This window comes from Lutjanus erythropterus, chromosome 17 (assembly GCF_056507025.1).
Source record: "Lutjanus erythropterus isolate fLutEry1 chromosome 17, fLutEry1.hap2, whole genome shotgun sequence".
In the NCBI taxonomy this organism is placed as follows: Eukaryota; Metazoa; Chordata; class Actinopteri; order Lutjaniformes; family Lutjanidae; genus Lutjanus; species Lutjanus erythropterus.
Window position 1 is genome coordinate 4,785,429 of NC_139333.1, and position 19,066 is coordinate 4,804,494.

The 19,066-nt window shown below is 38.7% G+C and overlaps 1 long non-coding RNA gene across 2 annotated transcripts in view; it reads left to right on the forward strand.

Moving 5' to 3' along the window:
• LOC146311565 (uncharacterized) overlaps nucleotides 1-19,066 on the forward strand; it is an 80,119-nt gene that overhangs the window by 12,187 nt on the left and 48,866 nt on the right. For both annotated transcript variants that reach the window (XR_014772195.1, XR_014772194.1), the window contains exon 2: nucleotides 10,181-10,238. This is a non-coding gene — a long non-coding RNA (uncharacterized LOC146311565). The remainder of the gene's footprint in view (nucleotides 1-10,180; nucleotides 10,239-19,066) is intronic.

Sequence of the window (19,066 nt, forward strand, 5' to 3'; positions counted from 1 at the left end):
TTTATCCCAGCAAGCGAGTGCACATGAGACAGTAAAGACTGTAGTGTCAGTTGGTTCACACTTTGCACCAGGATTATTATAATCCTATTGGAAGCTTATTATTTACAGTAAATAATATAGTTAGCCAACAAACCAGTCAGTTAAAAGAGTTTTCAATTGAAGTGGGACTGCACTCCACTCCTATAATTGCTGGACTCACAGATGAATCTACCCCTACCGTTATATGATTTGCCACTATCATTTCAAAAGATCACTGTCTGTCCTGTCGTTGTGTGAACAAATCATTTCAGTTAATTACATTCTTGACACTTACTGTGTCACATACTCAGTGTCATTCACCAAACAGACAACATTACAATAACACAAAATAAGTTTTACATACACAAACATATAATTTATTGATTCGAACATCTTTGTCTCATTCCCAAATTAAACTTAAATCAGGATTGGTGTTCCAAACTGTACAAAGTGTGCCCACGTGGAATTCTGGGTTATTGCAGTTATGGACATGCTTAATATTGCGGAGCAGGAAAATAAACACAGAAAAGTTAGCTAGCGAACAGTCAAGACAGCAAGTAAGTGAGAAACGAGCAATGAAGAACAAACACAAAAACAGATTCCAGAAGTGAAAACTGAAAGATGCATCAGGAGGAAAGCTTCCAAAAAAAGTTTCAGAAAGTTTCAGAAGGTTACACTGTATTTTTTACCTGTGCAGGTGTGCAGTCACCTGGTAACTTATATATTTTCATCTGTGTGAAGCTGTGCTGTCAGCGATTATGTTTTCATGTGTTATGGTGCTTCAACACCAGACTTAGTCAAGTCTCTATCACTATCTTGACCTTGCTATTATGGCTCCTCTTTGGCGGCCTGTTTTCCTAGTAATCATTTCCTTTTGGTGTCAACTGGGCACAACATTTCCCTGTTGCTGGTTGTTTTAAAGTTGTATGCTTTCACTTTTTTGATTCTCCTCTGACATTACGTTATTTTATGTCTGATTGTGATGGGCAGGACCCAGTTTAATAACCTTGCAATGGGGCCCGGTGCTGACTCACAGCTCATTTGAAGGTATGTGTGTTGCAGAGAACATGTAACTAAGATTATGGTAAGAATGGAGCTCATCCATGATTTATTATTATGCACTGTGAGGTTACTCTGTATGCTCAATAAATGAGTCATTATTATCAATATACAGCCATGCTTGCAAATGTTTGAGGCAGTACTTAGGCACAGCAGCGCTGTTAGCCAAATGCTATCATAAACAAGCTGACATGCAAACATTTGCTAATTATTACTTTTAAAAAGTACAGGTGGGACTGATAGGAATTATGATGGGTATTATTTTTGCTACTTGGGGCTAATTTTGAACTTGATTATGGTGCTCAGTGAAAATTCAGAGAATCACAAAAAGATGAATGTCTGTATAAAAATGAGTGTGAGTAGCTAAAAACTGATCATATAATTAAAAAAGTAAATTTAGTTTGTTTATATTGCTCATAACCACAAGTGTCAGAGAGTTTTCAGATTCTTACAGCATACTGCACCCTCTATTTTTAGACCTTCAACTTAGGTGGAAAAAAAAGTCTTTTTCTGAGTTGTTGCTAAATTAAAACCCAGAGGTCGAGGCTACCTTACATTCCACCAGTCTCAGAGGCCTTTTTTCACGGCAGACATTTGAACATGTCTTCACAGAAAAAAGCCCAGGTGCAACATATGTAACATTAATTAATGATGGCTGCGTTTCTCTCAGGTGTGTCAGTTCCAGGGCCCTGAGTCTGAGCATGCTGTTTCACTGACATGTCTTCCTAAAATACATGGATGGAAGAGAGCCAACGTTAATGTGATTAGTTACACCTGTGCTTTCCCTGCTGTGACAAGTCTGCTGCATATTAGTTTTGAAAGGCTAACACATACAGAGCTGCTAAGAAAGCTCATGGACACACGGAGGTCTGAAGAACAACTTCCCAACTCTGGAAATGGGACATTTGAAGGCACATGTAACTGAAACTTAATTCCCTTTATCAAGTTACCAGAAACTCCAGTATGTGTGAGTAGGTAGTTTTTTTTGCTAAAAAATGTTTGCTAACACTTTAGCTTAGCTACTGCTACCTTCAGATGGGGTCTTAGTGTGTTCATAAGAAGAATATGAACACCCCCCTCTTGTGGTATTCACAACCTCCAGTGGAAAGCTTGTTTTTAGAAATGGCAGAAGCCGTTATAGTTCATTTTTTGATGGATGGCGAGTCAATATATTGTCAGTTTTTTCCAAAAAAGTTTACAATATGTCTGAGGGACTTGTTGACATTTCAAATGGCCTCATCTTTTCATCATGGCTTTTCATGTTGTGCATTACTCACTAGCTCGCCTAACTGTTAGCCTCAGTAGCTTACAGAAGCCAACAGTTTTGGTGTACATGAACGCCAAGCGTTTTCATGTATTTGTCTTCCCATGTAGTGACCAGGAGGTCACAAATTCCATTTAAAGGCAGCAAACTATGCCATTAAGCTAACAGTATCTCAGGGACATGTCTGTTAGCTAACTTCTAACACTCTTATCTACATGTGTCACATTTTATAGTCATATTAACTTTAAAGGAGCATTTAGCAAAAGGGTTAATTCTTTTAACATCTTAAAAATAGCTCTTTGTCCAGAGCTTTCCACAATGAAGGGCACGATAATGCTCATTCTTTTTCAGTGACTTTCTGTATTTGAATCTAGTGCTAGTAATGCTAATATTGCATGCAGAATGGACCTGAGACAGGGTGAAGTCAGGTAAAATGGGACAAATAAAATTTTAAATCTTTTTTAAATTCTTATTTACAGTTTGACTTTTAAGCAAAATATTTTCTCAGTACACTTTACTTTTCATAGGAAAGAGTTTTAGTGAATACCTGAGGCATTCAGGTAAAATGGGACACACAATATTTTTTTTTCTGAGGTGAAACCACCATGTTTCATGGCTACCAGGAGCCACCCTGTCACTTTTTCTTCATGTGTTTGAAGGACCACAATTTGTAAAGTATTTCACTTGGCGACATATTTTCTGCATCAAAATATAGCAGAGATGTATAACAAGTTAGAAAAGTAACGTGTAAGGTAGTTTTCAGAATTTTAGGCAGTTTTCATAGTAATCTACCAAAAAGTGTCCCAAATTACCTGACCTCACTGTATGAGGGCTCCTGCAAACAGCAGAAACCAAAACCAAAGAGTACAAAGACCGTTCCCTTCAACAGCCAGTGAGCTACTGTCCCAGTAAACATGGCGACCATCATAACTGAGCAACCACTGATTAAATTATGACTGATTCTCAATGTATGGAACAGTTTCAGTCATCAGCTACAGTAACTGTTCATATTGAGTGAGTTGTGATGTCAGGATAACATTTTCTCTGGCGTCCCACACCGCAAACACAACTCACTCAGTTGTCTGGTTGTTATATATTTAGACATTATTTGTGCTCGGCCAGATCTCCAGTTGACCTCTGTGATGACAGGACACGTGGCTCCCGGGAGATTTGTGACACAAGCGGTGTTTCTACCATTATTCCAGCGCTCTATGCACTCAAGTGTGGAATGAGTCTCGTAGAAGTCTGGTTTCACTTGTGTATACTGTTCATTTTTACATGCATAAGCCTTCATCATTTATCATATAACACATACCTTTAGAGAGCTTGCAGCGTGTCAGGCTTGTCTTTCTTGTAACTGGTTTGTATTATTTGGATCTTAATATGACAACAGATCAGTGAAAGACAGCGGTGCAGGTTTCTGGAAAGTCTGTTTAAAGTATAGAAAGTAAATTTAATCAGTTCCATCTTGGTTGTAAATCTGGAAAAGAATGAATAGTTTGTTGATTTTTCATTCCTTACCAGACGTCATGGATACATATTGCACATTTTATGTAGTTTAAAGTCTGCATTGTTTTGACACATGTTGTTGGTCATCGGGGAGGGTGGGGTAAAATGAGCCAATTTTTGCTTATGTTGTCCTTTAGGCAAGGAAAAATGAGGCAGGAGTACGATGAAAGCATTAACTCTTATTTCTGGATGTTTCCTATCATTTCTCAGAATGCATCAATGGGCCTCGAAAATATGACTTTGTAAGAAAAAGAAAACGCTCCCGTGGCTCAGCTGGCCCCAGGTAAGGGATAGGCTGATCTGAGTCAGTGGGTAAACTGAGCCATCTGGAGATAAACTGCCCATCTGACTTTTCAACTTTAAACCTGAGAATAACTTAAAAAAATATTTTGTTCAAGCTAACTTAAACAATGAAAACCAAATAAAGTTTAAAGCAACATTATATTACATTTGTATTTCTTTGCAATTTACCGCCCCCAAGTTTCAGGGTGCAATTCACTTATACACTGATGTTGTAGATATGGACAGATGTAGACATGTATTTGTTATGATTACATTACTTTAATCAAAAACTAGAGTCAACAATTTTTCTAACAGCCACTAACTGCAGCTTCCTCCACTAATGTCCTCATGAGTCTCTCTCTTCGTCTGCTGTGATGTGCACATTCACAAGAATAGGATGGACGGACATTTAGACGTATGTACATAAGGATGGTTTGACAACCTCAGTACACTTAAAGGGTGTAGGCCTTGGTTGGTTCTACTCTTGCAGGATCTTGGCATCGTAGCTTTACTGCAGTGTGTAACATATGATAATCCAAACTAGCTGTGTAATATTACATTGACATTGCATCATATTTTTCAGAGACTTGACTTAACATCAGTGCATTACGGCACTTTTAAGTTGAATCATTACATTTGGCTCACTTTGCCCTATAGCCATGATTTTGGAAAAATTAGCCTAAGAATCCAGGCTAATCTTTGGGTAAATGGCTCACCTGGTTTTATACACTGACAAATCACCAACATGCATTATACACATGTCTAGACCCTGGATAAATTTGCTTTGATGTTACGGTCATTATATCTCATATCCACAAAATTTACTTTAACAAGCAAAAAGTTTTTAAATTAAATTTTATTTAAAAAATCATTTACCCTTCTCACCATCACAGCCTTATAGAAATGATGGGTACTTCCTAAATTTATGGTCAAATGAAAAAAATAAAACAGAGAAACAGTGGGTGGGTCAACTTACCAACCAGCTCATCTTGCCCCACTCTCCCCTACTGAATTAGTGCCCCAGCAACCAGAGATAAACGATCGATTCATGTGTTTGCCATATCACGTACCTCCTCTTTTTGTCTGTCACCCTGTGAGTCCTCTCACCTTTGGCCGAGGCTTTGGAAGCTGCACCAGCCCTCCGTGTGCTCACCACTCGGATTAATGGCTGTTTTGGCAACATATGAGCTCATGGGTAATTGGCTGAGGTGATGTTTCCTGTTGAATGCTACCTGGATCTATTGTGGTCCTCTGCATGGTTGGTCGCGTCCCCTGCCACTAAGACTGGTAATTGAGCAGCACTTTTGTGACACCGCTCGTGAACCGTGATGAGGAAGCTATATGTTTCCCCAATGCGTCATAGGAGAGAATGACAGTGAAGAATTGTTTTTGTCCTCAGGCTTGGTGCCTTTTTTTATGTAAGCAACTGGGATCATTTACCCTTGATGGCTATGAAAATTCTAAGCAACTGCCTTTTTTTTTATCTAACCTTAATTTAACTTTAGTCTCTCTTAAAAATAATTGGACTTGGACCAACATACTGTTATTGCTATATGTAGTAGGGGGTCCCCGCTCCTGTCGTCTTGTAGTGTAAGAATGCACTAAAAGAGCAGTGTTCATTGAATGTGTTCATATTTTTGGTGAACTGTGATTCACTAATCACCATTTCTGCCAATATGATGGAAAAAAGAAGATCCTGTAAGTCATTATAATGAGAAAGTATCATTAATATTTCAAAATATTGACTGTATCTTAAAATAATGAAAAGCTTTCTCAAAATGACTGACAGTCATTATCTTCAACTGCTCACATCGGAAATCCACATGTGGGAATGATTGAAGCCATGAGTTTGGAAAATGCAGTGGTGTCTAACACAAGTTTGGCTGGAGGTAACGTTAGTGCAGCTAGTTAGCACAGATAAAGATAAGGTTAATTTATCCCCACACATGTGCACTCTTGTTTTAAAGACTACAAAAAAGCCACCACCATCCAGACTCATGAGACACTGAGTATCACTCTTTTAGATCCCCATGCACACCACTTGAACATGTAGAGAAATGCATAGCTTGACAGGCTTACATCGCCTTAGTTACGGGTGCTAACCTATGATTGGACAGTTGCTGTTTGTAGCAGGGGCTAAGCAAAAGTAACCTGACACAGAACTCATGTTACACAGAACTAACTGGGAAGTCGTCCTTTGAAAGTATTTGGAACAGGACAGGCACTTTCAAAAAACAGTGCTGTTCTTTGCTAATCTTTCAATAAAGAAATACTCTCTAGTTCTGATATAACTGATGCTATCACAGTATCTATGTTAACCTCTTCAGAAGCTGCTATTGTTTGATCAAGACGAGTCGCTACCATGGATGCTTCTCGCTGTTGTCATACCTAAAACCACACTTGTAGGTGCCAGTAGTCCCTCCTAGGATGCTGATTGGCAGTACTGCTTTTGGTGTGGACACAAACGGATAACTTGAAGCCTGGCAAGATGGATTCTTGCATGATCTCGCAAGGTCACGGCGATGGGTCGGTTGCTGATCCCTGGTGCTAGAAAAGATTATCAAACCCATTAAGGTGTCAGCATGCTTCAACGGCGTTCCACCATTCCCTTACTCCCCTCCCACACATACACATGGAATTGACAGGTGCGTGTGTAATTTTTCTGACTTTCTGAAACGTACAAACTGACATTCAGAAGATAAAGTAGGCAGGATTTTAACTTCTGTCTCAAGCTCTCTTTTATCATTACTCACACAACTACATCCATCATTTTTCATATATCCGAAAAGGTAAAAATAACGTAAATTCCTTGAGGATGGATTTTCAGATGGCGTGCGTTGGTATCATTCAAATGCTTGCAAAAAAGTTCAACATCACCAGGACTACAGACAATCACCACATTAAACAAAGAGAAATTATTAAATTTACTGCATCCACAAAACAAACATCAGTGTATGCAGATGAGACACAGAGCCCTACCAGAAATCCCCTGGGCAAAAGTACCAGAATAAGATTGTACCGCTGTAATGGGAGACTTGTGATGTTTGGGTACACGATGTGCCTGTAATAACAATCTAAGTGGGAAGAGATCTTGGGTTCTCCTGGTTCGAATGCTCTCACTGTAACTCTGCCTTGAGCAGCCTGTGCACTGTACATAGATCAAAATAACAGGGCTGAAAAAGACCAAAGTAAAACTGTCAAGAATGGGCACTGGTGTGGATGAATGGACATGGACTGTCGAGGCTGTGAATTCTTCCACTGGGTTACAGCCTTGTTGTTTGTATCCTGAAACAGATGTTACGCTGAATCCATCGCTCCAGGGGAAAGGATGTGTACCCAAAAAAACAAATCAGGCCGTGTTACTGTTCTTTCCTGAGAGTATTGATGATAAAGCTGAGAATTAATTTCCTTCTCACTCTTAAAGGAAAGATTTGCCCTAAAATCAAAAATACATACTTTTTCCCTTGCCTGTAGTGCTGTTTATCCATTTATTTATTTATTTTTGATATAGTTTTTCAGATATCAGCTGTAGAGATGTCTGTCTTCTCTCCAATAGAACGGGACTGATTGACTACATGTTGAGACTAAATGCTCAAAGCACCAAAAAACAAATTTGAAAAATTCTAAACTGGTTACTCAAGATAATCCACACACCTTGTTGGAAGCTGTTTCATGTTTCTTTCTAGTACAAGTTCAGGTAGAAGGAAAGTAGGTCCAGTATATTCTAAAATAGTTCATGTAGATTCCACTGCAGCAAGAAAGTAATGCCGGTAGTAGTTCTGCTAGATTCTAGATTTTAGATTCTGGTAGATTCTACTGCCAAAATAAAATAATTCCAGTAGATTCTAAAGCAGTTCCGGCAGATTCTAAAATAGCTATATCACTGCAGCAAGAAAGTAGCACTGGTAGATTCTAAAGCAGTTCCAGTAGATTCTCTTGCAGAATTAAAATTGCTCCAGTAGATTCTAAAGTATTTCTGCTAGATTCTAAAATAGCTCTGGTAGATTCTACTGCAGAAAGAAAGTAGCTCGGGTAGATTCTACTGCACAAAGAAAGTAGTTCCTGCATGAAACTGCTCACAACAAGGTCTTTGGATTATCTTGAGAAATCTGGACATGATCTTTGGAAAGAGACACTGGTTTTGAATTTTTCAAATGTACTTTTGTGTTGCCAACTAGTTCCACTGTCTTGGAGAGAAGGCAGATATCTCTGTGCCTGGTATCTCCAAAACTCTGCAACTCACACCAAAACTATTTAGATGGATAAATAGCACTGCAGGCCAGGGGAAAAAATGTACTTTTGATTATGGGGTAATCTGTCCCTTTAAGGTTAGAAAAGATGCTCTTTGTAAAGAGACAATGCAAATAAGAGGGTATTACTGTTGTTGTTGGCTGTTTCTCTGAACAAAATACTCCATGCTGTCATTAGAGTAGCTGAGAGAAATGGTATGACTTCATGTCAGCGTCATTTCCTTGGAAAGGTTTTGTAGTCCTCTTATCACATGGGAAAGAATTATGTTTACAGGATCTATTAAACCACACAGGCCAGCCTTGTTTCTTTAGTCACTCAGCAACTTAATGAAGTACTATACATCATGAAACACAGGTTATTACTGCACCGTTCAATCAGTGTGATTTGATATGAAAGCAGAATGCAGCTGATGAAAAACACCAGATCTTAATTCATCTCAGTCATCTGGGCTTATTGAAAGATTTATATCTGCTGACCTCTTGTTCTTCCAAGATACATAAAAGAATATGCATGCTGAGAGTGTGTGTTAGTGTCTGTGTTTTTTGTGTTTGCTTGTGCAAGATAGTAAAATCAGATGGCCTGCAAAGCCCTCAAGCAATTAAGTTCACGCCTCTGCAAACAAGCTGGACTGTAGCTAGCAGGACCCCTCTTTGTTTCCTCTGTCTAATTGCCTGATATCACTCTGCAAACTTCAAACATCAGCCCTGCATGGTTACATAATAAGCTCAGGCTTTTGGCTCTAAGGTGTAGAAATCAAGTCTTCTTCAATTAACTGGAATGCGGCCATTTCCCTGTTGTACCCTCTCCCAGATCCCACTGGGATTGGCAGAGCTGTCGGCGCTCTGTGGGATCCACATTAACTGTGTGAACATTCTTGTCGTGCTATTCTGGTGTATTTATTGGCTGCTTGATTACATGCGTGTTTACTTGGCAGTTTGTTGCCCCGCCAGAGAGAACGGAGAGCGCGTCCAAGCATCATGATCCGCAGGGATACTTGGAGCTTTCGGGGGTTGTGCTTCGCTGCTTTGATGCGCTGTCAATCAGAGGTAGAAGCTCAACAGATGGGGGCTGTTTCCAAATCCCACTCCACCAGTTCTGACGGAGAGCGATGATATCGATGATGAAAAATGAGGTTGAAGATGAAGTTGTTGATGCTGCTGGTGGTCAGTCACAATTTTGTACATAACTACTGACGCATACAATACAGTATTGTTTGATTCATAAAATACGCTCAGTGTCGACTTTATTAGATACAAAATTTATGAAATGTTTTGGTTTGCTTAAATTTTTTACATTTATAAACTTGCTCTGGGCCAGAAAACATCCCTGTCCCAGACAAGGAATCACAACTTGCACTTGTGTTAAAAGCCTTCAAATCTCAAAATAACAATAACTACTGATAACATAAGTGTAAAAATGTGCTATTACAATCATGTTTGTCTTAAAATTATTATTTTTTTTTTTATGAAAAGATTTATGGAATGGTTTACAAAAACATGATTTAATCAGCTATACCCTAAGGACCCCTGTCTCACTTCCTGGTTTAAAAAAGGCAGGAATACTGGTCAAGTACTGGTAAACTTTCTATTTATTGACAAATTTATTAAAACACCATAACATGGCACCTCCGTAAACCTTCTGAATTAAAGCTAAAATGTGTTCTTTGATTAGCATTAAGAGAACTTTTAGCAGCTTTGAAATTAATATTATATTGCATTACACTGTGCAGCTGTAAGTAAAGTGAATGCATGGTTATCATGTTTAGTATCATAATTATACCGTATCTCTGTCTGACAGGTAGAGGACACCAGGCAGCAGCTTGAAACAGGAATGCCAAGTGACAACCAGTGAACAGGTAGGATTTCTGTGATCCTTACATTTGTTTACAATCTAATAACTGTTTGTCCTAGATAGTTATAATGGTATGAAGCCAACTGAAGCCACAGCAGTGCTGTTTTTCTGCACTTCTATTATTATGTACAGAGACACTGAGAGCTCAGTGCACTTTAAAAAAAACACACAAGCAAATGATAATAACATCTTCACTAATGTGACAACATCTGCAGCATTTAGAAGAAATCCTGCAAAGTGAGAAAACACCACCATATACAGAAACACTGCAAGTAGCACAGGAAAACTGAACACAGTTGGGATGTGCTTGCTTTTGCCATGGTTTGTGACAGTTTTGAAGTAAGCTGTCCAGAATTAATGAGTTAACACCACTCCTCAATTGATAAAAAGGTGAGATGCAGATTCGCAAAAGAACAAGAGAGACAGAACGCGAATCTGGAAAGAAGTGTTGATGTGATATAAAAATTTTATTTGATGTGACTGCTACAGTATGCTGGTGTTCAACTTTGCTGTCTGCTGTAGTGTAAAACATTATCAAACTGTTGTCAGTAACCTAGATATATATATTATCCTGGACAAAAACATGAACTCAGCACACCACTGAGTATGACATCATTTAACCTTTTTTCAAAAAAAAAAAAAAAAAAGGGACAAAATGAACCTGAACTTGTTAATATTTTTGGACTGAACTAAATTTTGTGACCTATGAACGTGAAGTACTTCATTTTAATCTCTCCTGTGAAGTGTGAACTTGCACAACACTCGGGTACCACAGTCAATCTGCAACGTACTGCACTGGTCAGTCAAATAAGTACAAGAACTCTTTCATGGTAGATGACTTTGTAACATGAGAGCCACATTTCTATTGATTGCATCTCAACTGGTGAGACGGAGAATACGACTTTCACTGAACTAACTCTACAGAGTTGTAAAATCCTGTCTCATACTCTTACTTTGTGGTGTTTTGGCATCTTAAACATTAAGCTTCAAAATTAATGTACTCAAATTGGACTTCTTGGAACATATTTTATTGTTTTACTCCACACCAACGCAGTGCCTTGATTTTATTTTAAATGCAGCACTATTTTTGATCTGAACGTCAGCCAACTGTTTGATTTAAGACAGCAATACATCATTTCTGTACAAGATTCTAGGTGGAGACTAGCATTATTTATAGCATCAGCAGCCTGTATGTTTCTCATTCAGTCACGTAGCTTTCCTATACATACCTGTTATACAACAGCAGGTTCTATGGAAAGTCTTGGCTTAAAAGAGGAATGCTGAGTTCACTGATGAAGCTCGAAGAAGAGGGACATTAACTTTGAATGCGTCTGCTCTAAATGAATTACAATCAAATCAGACTGGCACAATCCTGGGCCAGTCACTAACCCAGTGCATCACCCCACTGCTGTAAATGAAATTTATTTGCCAATGATATTGTGAAGTATCCTGGCAAAGCCATCCAGCAGCTTGTGCTTTGCTCATTATTATGCTCTGCCAGAGGCGAGAACTAGTTTGAGACAGATGTGATTTCGAGTTGGCTGTATAAAAGATGAATGATAGTTTCTATTTGTTCAGACATCTTCATAAAGCATTTTCAATTGTTGTGGAAACTTGTCAAATTTATTGTTTACCATGAAAATGAGTTTCTGAATAATTACACCATCAGTTTCAGAATCGTTATTGATTTTATGCGAGATGCTCACAAGTCATTATTTGCAAGTCCAAGTCAAATCTTAAGTCTTTGGTCACAAGTCCAAGTCAAGTCTTTATAATAACATCTTACTCTACTGTAAATTAACACATCCCTTTAAGTGCAGTGGTAACCTAATAAGCCTGGAACGTTACGTGGTCAGCAGTAATCCTGTAACCTGCCTGTAGCAGACTTTAAATGGACAATTCCCCCCAAAATCCAAAGTACATATTTTACTCTGGCATGTTAGTGCTATTTATCTATCTAGATAGTTTTGTTGTGAGTTGCAGAGTTTGGGAGCTATAAGCCATAGAGATGTCTGCCTTTTCTCCAGTGTAATGGAACTAGATGGCACTTGGCTTGTGATGCTCAGAGCACCAAAAAATACACTTGAAAAATTCAAAACCAGTGTCTCTTTCCAAAAAATTATGACCCAGTTACTCAAGATAATCCACACACCTTGTTTTGGGCAGTTTCATGTAATATGTACGTTCTGTCTCCAGTAGAATCAACCAGAACCACTGTGGAATCTACATTTAACTGCATGAAACTGCTCACAACAAGGGTTTTCCAAAAATCATGACCCAGTTACTCAAGATAACCCACAGACCTTGTTGTGAGCGGTTTCATATGCAGAGCAAAATGGGCTTCCATATAACAAGAAAGCTATCGCTAGCTGAGCTAATGTTTGCGCTACAGTATAAAGTTCCACAGAAAGCAACATGAAAAAATGGCCACCAGTATCCGACCCACTGCTGTTGTTATCTTGTTGGCTTCAAATTAGGCTTAACGTTCACACAGTTCCTCTTGACTACAACATTATAACATTGGTCCAACATCACCCCAGTCTGTGGTATTATAGCCATATTAGCCGCACAATGTGCTACAGCCAAATTCAACCTAAGAAATAGTAAAATAATATAAAAAATAGAAACTTGCAGCTTTCAACTTTGCACGACAACACAACATTTTTTTTCAGGAGATTATACATTAATGAAAACATACTTGTTAATATTATAGGCTTTTTTGTCAATAGACTCCTGTAAATCTTAGCTTTTCAGATGTAGCTTGGCAGCTGTGATGTAGAGTTAGACTGAATTACTTGTCATCTTTCAGTCTCGTCAGCTTACTGTTCTATAATGCTCTTATTTTATATTTAAAGCTCCCATTAAGATCCTAACTCTCAATGGAAATCACTTTATTACCCAGAGATTATCTTGATTTCCCACTATGCTGTAGATAGCAGAGCTATTAGTTTTTACATTTGGTCCCATGTGAAATACAGTAAGACTAACATAGAAAAAAAGCCCTGACATTCATATAACATATCAGACTGATGATTTTATGGCCAGTCTGCAGAGATTTAAACATCACAGGCCCTCATGAAAATTCACGATGTACATTTTTCCACCCCATAAAAGTTCCCTCCCAAAATACCATAATACATATCAATCTGCAGGAGCTGTTTGACTCTCAGTAGCAGGTTTGCAGGCCTACTGTGTGCGTTACTTGCTAGATGGTGTGCCTTTTGTCTGCCTGAGAAAGGGTTCACGGTTGTGACGTTTATTACAGCCTGTCACAGGGACACTCGTGGGGCCTTTTTACTGTCAAGCCTCGGCAGCGTAGGGCTTATTTCCAAACGGCCTCGTATGTCAGGTGACCTGCAACATCAAACTAGTGTCACTCAAACATCCCTCTGGTTTCTGTATGTGTATTTTATGTTAGTGTTTTTTTTTCCAATTCATTTTCCTGGAAAGATGCCTTGCAGATAAGCAATATGTATGAGACCCCTTGCCCTGACACATACACATTACAGCTGGGCGATGCATCGATTATCTTTGTTATATTCATGATATTAATTAAAGTCTGTGTAAAGGAAAAGGACTTTTTCATCAAAACACGTTGTGCATGTTTGAAAATATTTTCTGAAATATTTACTAATGGTCAGTTATGAACGTACAGCGACTCTCAGCCCAGCAGTTCACTTCAGCTCACTTCAGTTTCAACAACTCGACACAAAAGAAAAAAAAATACTATCCTGTCATCGTCCTCTGGCTCTGGTGGCTCAAATATGTCTGGACATGTCTAATAAAGCTGCTAGACAGACATTTAATTCAGGTCATTCATTGTGATTTTTTTTTTTCTCCTCCGTGGCGGGCCAAAAAAAAATCACGAGAAAACACGATCTACCTGCTGCTTCCAGCTCCTCTGGAAGTTTAACTGTCTTTAGCCTGACTTGTTGCAGCTAACTAGCTAGCTCACTCTGAAAACAAACTCCTCCATACCTCAGACACACAGGTTACCCACAAGCCCACCTTTCTTTGAGGGGAAGTCTCGGCCGATAACAAAGGTGCAGTGAGTGTGTAATTTAAGTCCATCACTCAAGCAAAAGTACCAAAAATCCACTTTGAAAGTACTCCACTGCAAGTAAAAGTTCTGCAAACTAAATTTTACTAAAGTATTACTAAAAGTATTTAAGTATTATTTCAAAGGTTTTTGTCAGTGTTTCACTAATACATACATTCTTGAGAACTGGGACAAAGCATGTGCAACCAAAAACAACAACAAAAAATATTAATACCAACACTAATTTCAAGTTTTTGGTAAAAAAATGTGTTCTTGAAGAGTTTTTAAACTGTTTTACCCTAAGGGCACCTGTCTCACTTCCTGGTTTAAAAAGGCAGGAAAACTGCTTTCAACTTTCTACTTTTCAAATTCATTAAATAATGTTGCTATCAAATCTGTCAACTCTGTAGCCCTTCAAAATCAAAGTTAAATAAGAATTGTGGCTTGAAAATGTGTATTTTGATTAGCATTAAGAGAACTCTGAGACACTTTAAAAAATAAAATGACTGCTCACTAGAACTGTGCTGTGAAGTGGAAAAAATGGGACATTTTGTCAACTCTGTAAGACATCAGTTCCATCAGATATTACGTCTAATAGAGTTGATGTCTACATTTAATAAAAAATCTTTATTACTAGGAGGTTGGCCTGTTTCAAGGTTTAATAACTAAGAATTTGATCTTTTAGAATTCTCAAGAATGAGTGATAAATATTACTGCTGTATTAATGTGTATCTAGCATTTTACAGTGGTAGATATTTAAGGTATTGCTCATTTTAACTACTTCATATACTTTTGGGTAGTTTAATTTACAGTAATGCATCATATTCTGTAAGATCACTCTATGTATGCACTAGTTGAGAAAGTTACGGCACGTTATTTTAGAACAAGTGTGAATATCCAGATATATATTGTATTGCGGAATAGCTTAAATATACTGAGATATTATTTTTAAGCCATTTCGCCTAGCACTAATACACACCTTAAATGACCACCCATTCTTACCTCATCTCATGGCACCCTGATGTTGTCAGTTTAGAGGCACGTCAGATCTCATGCCAGCGTCTTTTCATGACCTCAGAACACTTAATGCCTTTTACTGACAGTAGATTCCTCTTCTTTTACAACTTCCTCTGGGTCAAAGGTGAACGCAAGAGGTCACGCTGCCGTACGGCTCGATCCTGAGAGCTTCTTTCCAATTACGCGTTCTGAAAAACAGCCAGCGCATGTCATGAGATCACAGCATCTCCGAACCTTAGAGGGGATTATCATCTGACGATATCTCTGCTTTCTTTAATTCCTCTGCTAGAGGTGAATTGCTTGACCTATGATGGAGGGGAGGACTGCGCTGTCAGGGATGCCCATGTGCACGGCGTTTTTATGTCAGTGTGGTCTGAGGGAATGATGGGGGAATGAGTCTGAGGGATCAGAGAAATGATTTAGAGACCCTTACCATCTCTTTTCTGGATAAAATGTGTCTGTATAGCTCCATATATGGCAGCTTCAACTGCTTCTTTCACTTACAGATTAAATTATGTCCATACATTAGGAACATTCTTTTGCTATATCTAATTCAATAATACTCAAAAGAAAACGATCCCTATTTTTAGTCTTATTATGGGAAAGTGTGCACACCCTTTACATTGCTGTAGGGAGTCATGGCTACTGTAGGTAGCTGTTTCTTTTTCTTGAGGCGGTTACACTGAGATGTGTCATTTTGGATTGGAGGAGTATACTGTACAAGCATATGATTGGTGCCCCATGGGGATATGAAATGCTTCTCTATATTTAACAGAACTCATTCCAAAACATAAAGCTCCAGAACATTCTTTTTCAGGGAAAATGTATGTATGATAACTCACAAAAATGCTCAGATTAAAGTTTGTTATTTCACATTGTGTAACCGTCAGTACCATGTGCCATCCTGGGTGAATCACAGGATCAAGCCTCCTGACTTTTTGACCCGTGAATTATGTCAAAAACAAGACAAGATACCTGGTCATAAACAAGCAAAGTAATGAGCTTCAGATGGTAGGATGGAAGCCTGCTTCTCGTACCGCCTCCGGGGTCTGTGGGAGAAAACAGAGAGACGGGAGGCTGAGCGCAGAACAAAGTGTTTCGGTTTGATGCCCGTAAATTCCCAGCTGAAAGAAAAAGTCATGCAGAAGTTCAGCTTAGTCGGAGATAAAACGCTGCACTGGCAGGTGATCCTGAGACGGCGCTGGATTCCTCTCAGCATGCAAGTGAAGAAAAGTGTTAATGTTGTTTTTTCATTCTGGAGTTTGGTAGCAGAGGGAGTCAGAAAAAAATAAATCTCGAAGTAAAGGTCACTTTGTTTTGCCATAACTTGCTCTGGCTCTGGTGCTCATGGAGCTTCAGAACCAACAAAAATCCAAAAAAGATCAACAACCAGGTCAAAAATATAATTACAAACATAAATAACGAATACAGTTAGTTAAATAATAAAAATTCAGTATTTAAAATAAAAATAAGAATTACAATTTGACTTTAAAGGGACACCACAAAATACAAAATACATATTTTTCTCTGGCCTTTGTCTATGCTGAGTTTTACAGATATTGAACTTAGAGATGTCTGCCTTCTTTCCAGTATAATGGCATTTGATCGACCTTGGCTCAAAGTGTCAAAAACACAACATCATTGTGTGTTTTCAGGAATCATGACCCACATATTCAAAATAAACGATCTTGTGTAAAGCTACAAAGGTACTGGTCTGGCTTTGTGGATGAATTGTGTGTTATTTTTGGTGTTTGAATAGAAGTAGATCCTGTGCGCCTCCTTCTTGTTCTGACAGATTGTCATGTTGTAAATGTCAAACGCAAGACATTATTCAATTTGCTGACTTTTGCTGCAAAGGAAGAATATTCTGTTCTTTTGGATCAAAGACATGGCTCCTGCTGAAAAGTCGGGACATAATGTCATAATGGGGTGAATTTTTAAAAAAAATATTCCTGTCATGTCATCTCTGAGCTGTTCTTTTCTGTGTTGTTTGTGAAAATCCAATTAGAATATTATTCAAAAGATAAGCAGTTTCATGTAGGAACTATTTTCTACTGACCTAAACCCGTCAGCTGCATCACTGGGCAGAGGGAAGCGTGCATCTGTGGTGAATGAGAGGTTCCTGTTCTGTTCTGTTCTGACAGCACAGAACATGAATATTAATGGCCTCCTCCTCAGCTGAGCTGTACCATCAGCAGCACTGAGCTAGCTAGCATGCTGATACGGCTGGTGGATGTAGATCGGTGGAAATAGAAAATAATTCTAACATGAAACTGCTTGCAACAACATCTGTGGATTATCCTGATAAGCGCTTCATGACACCGGTGTTGAGTTTGTCAAATTTAATATTTTGGTGCTTTGAGTACCACAAACTGAGTACCATCTGATTATATTTTATTCAAGAAAAGGCAAACATCTCTATGGGTGATTTCTCCTTAACTCTGCAACTCACACCACAACTATCTAGATGGATAAATAGCTCTACAGATGAGAGGGAATATATGTGTTTTTGATTCTGGGGTGAACGATGTCCATTTAACCTTAGTTAAAAATAAAATATGTCCTGTAGTCTGCATGTCCTGTAGTTACTTTCACAAACATCCAGATAATTGCTCAGTAGTACATAAAGTAGATCATATTTACTCTGTAGTAATAGAAAAGGTCACCAGTAGTTAAAAAATAACTACAGTATAATTTCTTTGTAAACTCTTTGTATATCTCCAGAGTAATTATACAGTACATTGCAGGCTGTAATCTACAGCGTTACCAAAAGGTCATAGACACAAGTTTGTATAAGCTAACAATCAAGACCGTGTTATTAGCTGTATTAGCACCAGAATGCATCGTGAATATGTTCAAACTTGTTTTAGAAAAGTCTTTAGCTGCAGCTACATAGCTAGCTGAAAGGGTGGTTGGTGTTCAGTTCATGTAGCTAGTTTCAGTTGCTCAGAGGTAAAATGCCATAAATGCCTCTGCTGCTTTTACTGTTATTTTGGGGCTCTATATTTAGCAGTTAAAAACAGCTGGAAATAGCCGAATCAGCTGTGTGTGACTGCGGTTTATACCTGCATTATGTTGCTGCTCCTTGTGGCTGAATGGGATTACTTTCTCTCTCTGGACAGACTGCACCAAAAGGAGGACTAAGAGCTGGATTTTAAGGCCTCTCAGGTGCAGGTATCTGTGGCCACCCAAGTCTAAGTGAAAATTGCTTTCACTTGGCCCAATATTAACATTGTAACACTCTAGACTTCAAATAAACTATTTGTCAGCCATAAAAACATGTTGTGCATCACACTAAAAGGCCGACCTGTGACGGTTTCTCCATGTTATCTGCCTGCCAGAGCTTTCTCACTTGCATTATCTAGGAATACACTCTGGGAATCCCTCCAGCTTGTGTTTTTGATTACTTTAAGCCGAGATAGCTGAGAGCGGCGGAGGATCCCAGGTCCCGTCCCATGAACCCTCAGATCAGCCACCCCACCTCTAACCTCTAGTCTTGACCTGCACCCTAAAAGTTCCCTGAAGCGGCCCAGACGAGATTAAAGGGGTTTCCCTCTGTCAGCGACCTTCTGTTTCTATTTTGTTGCTATTTTGAGGCTAATCTACATCCATTTTTCAACGTTCCCCTTGAAAGTGACAGGCTCTAAAGTCCAGATAATGCAGCCGAGGGGAGGGCCGTGTCATAAAATGGACTATTTGGCACAAAATCTGTCAATTCCCCTGAGAGTTTTATTCTTCTTGTGCATCTCAGGGGATGATCTCGGTGCATCGGCGGG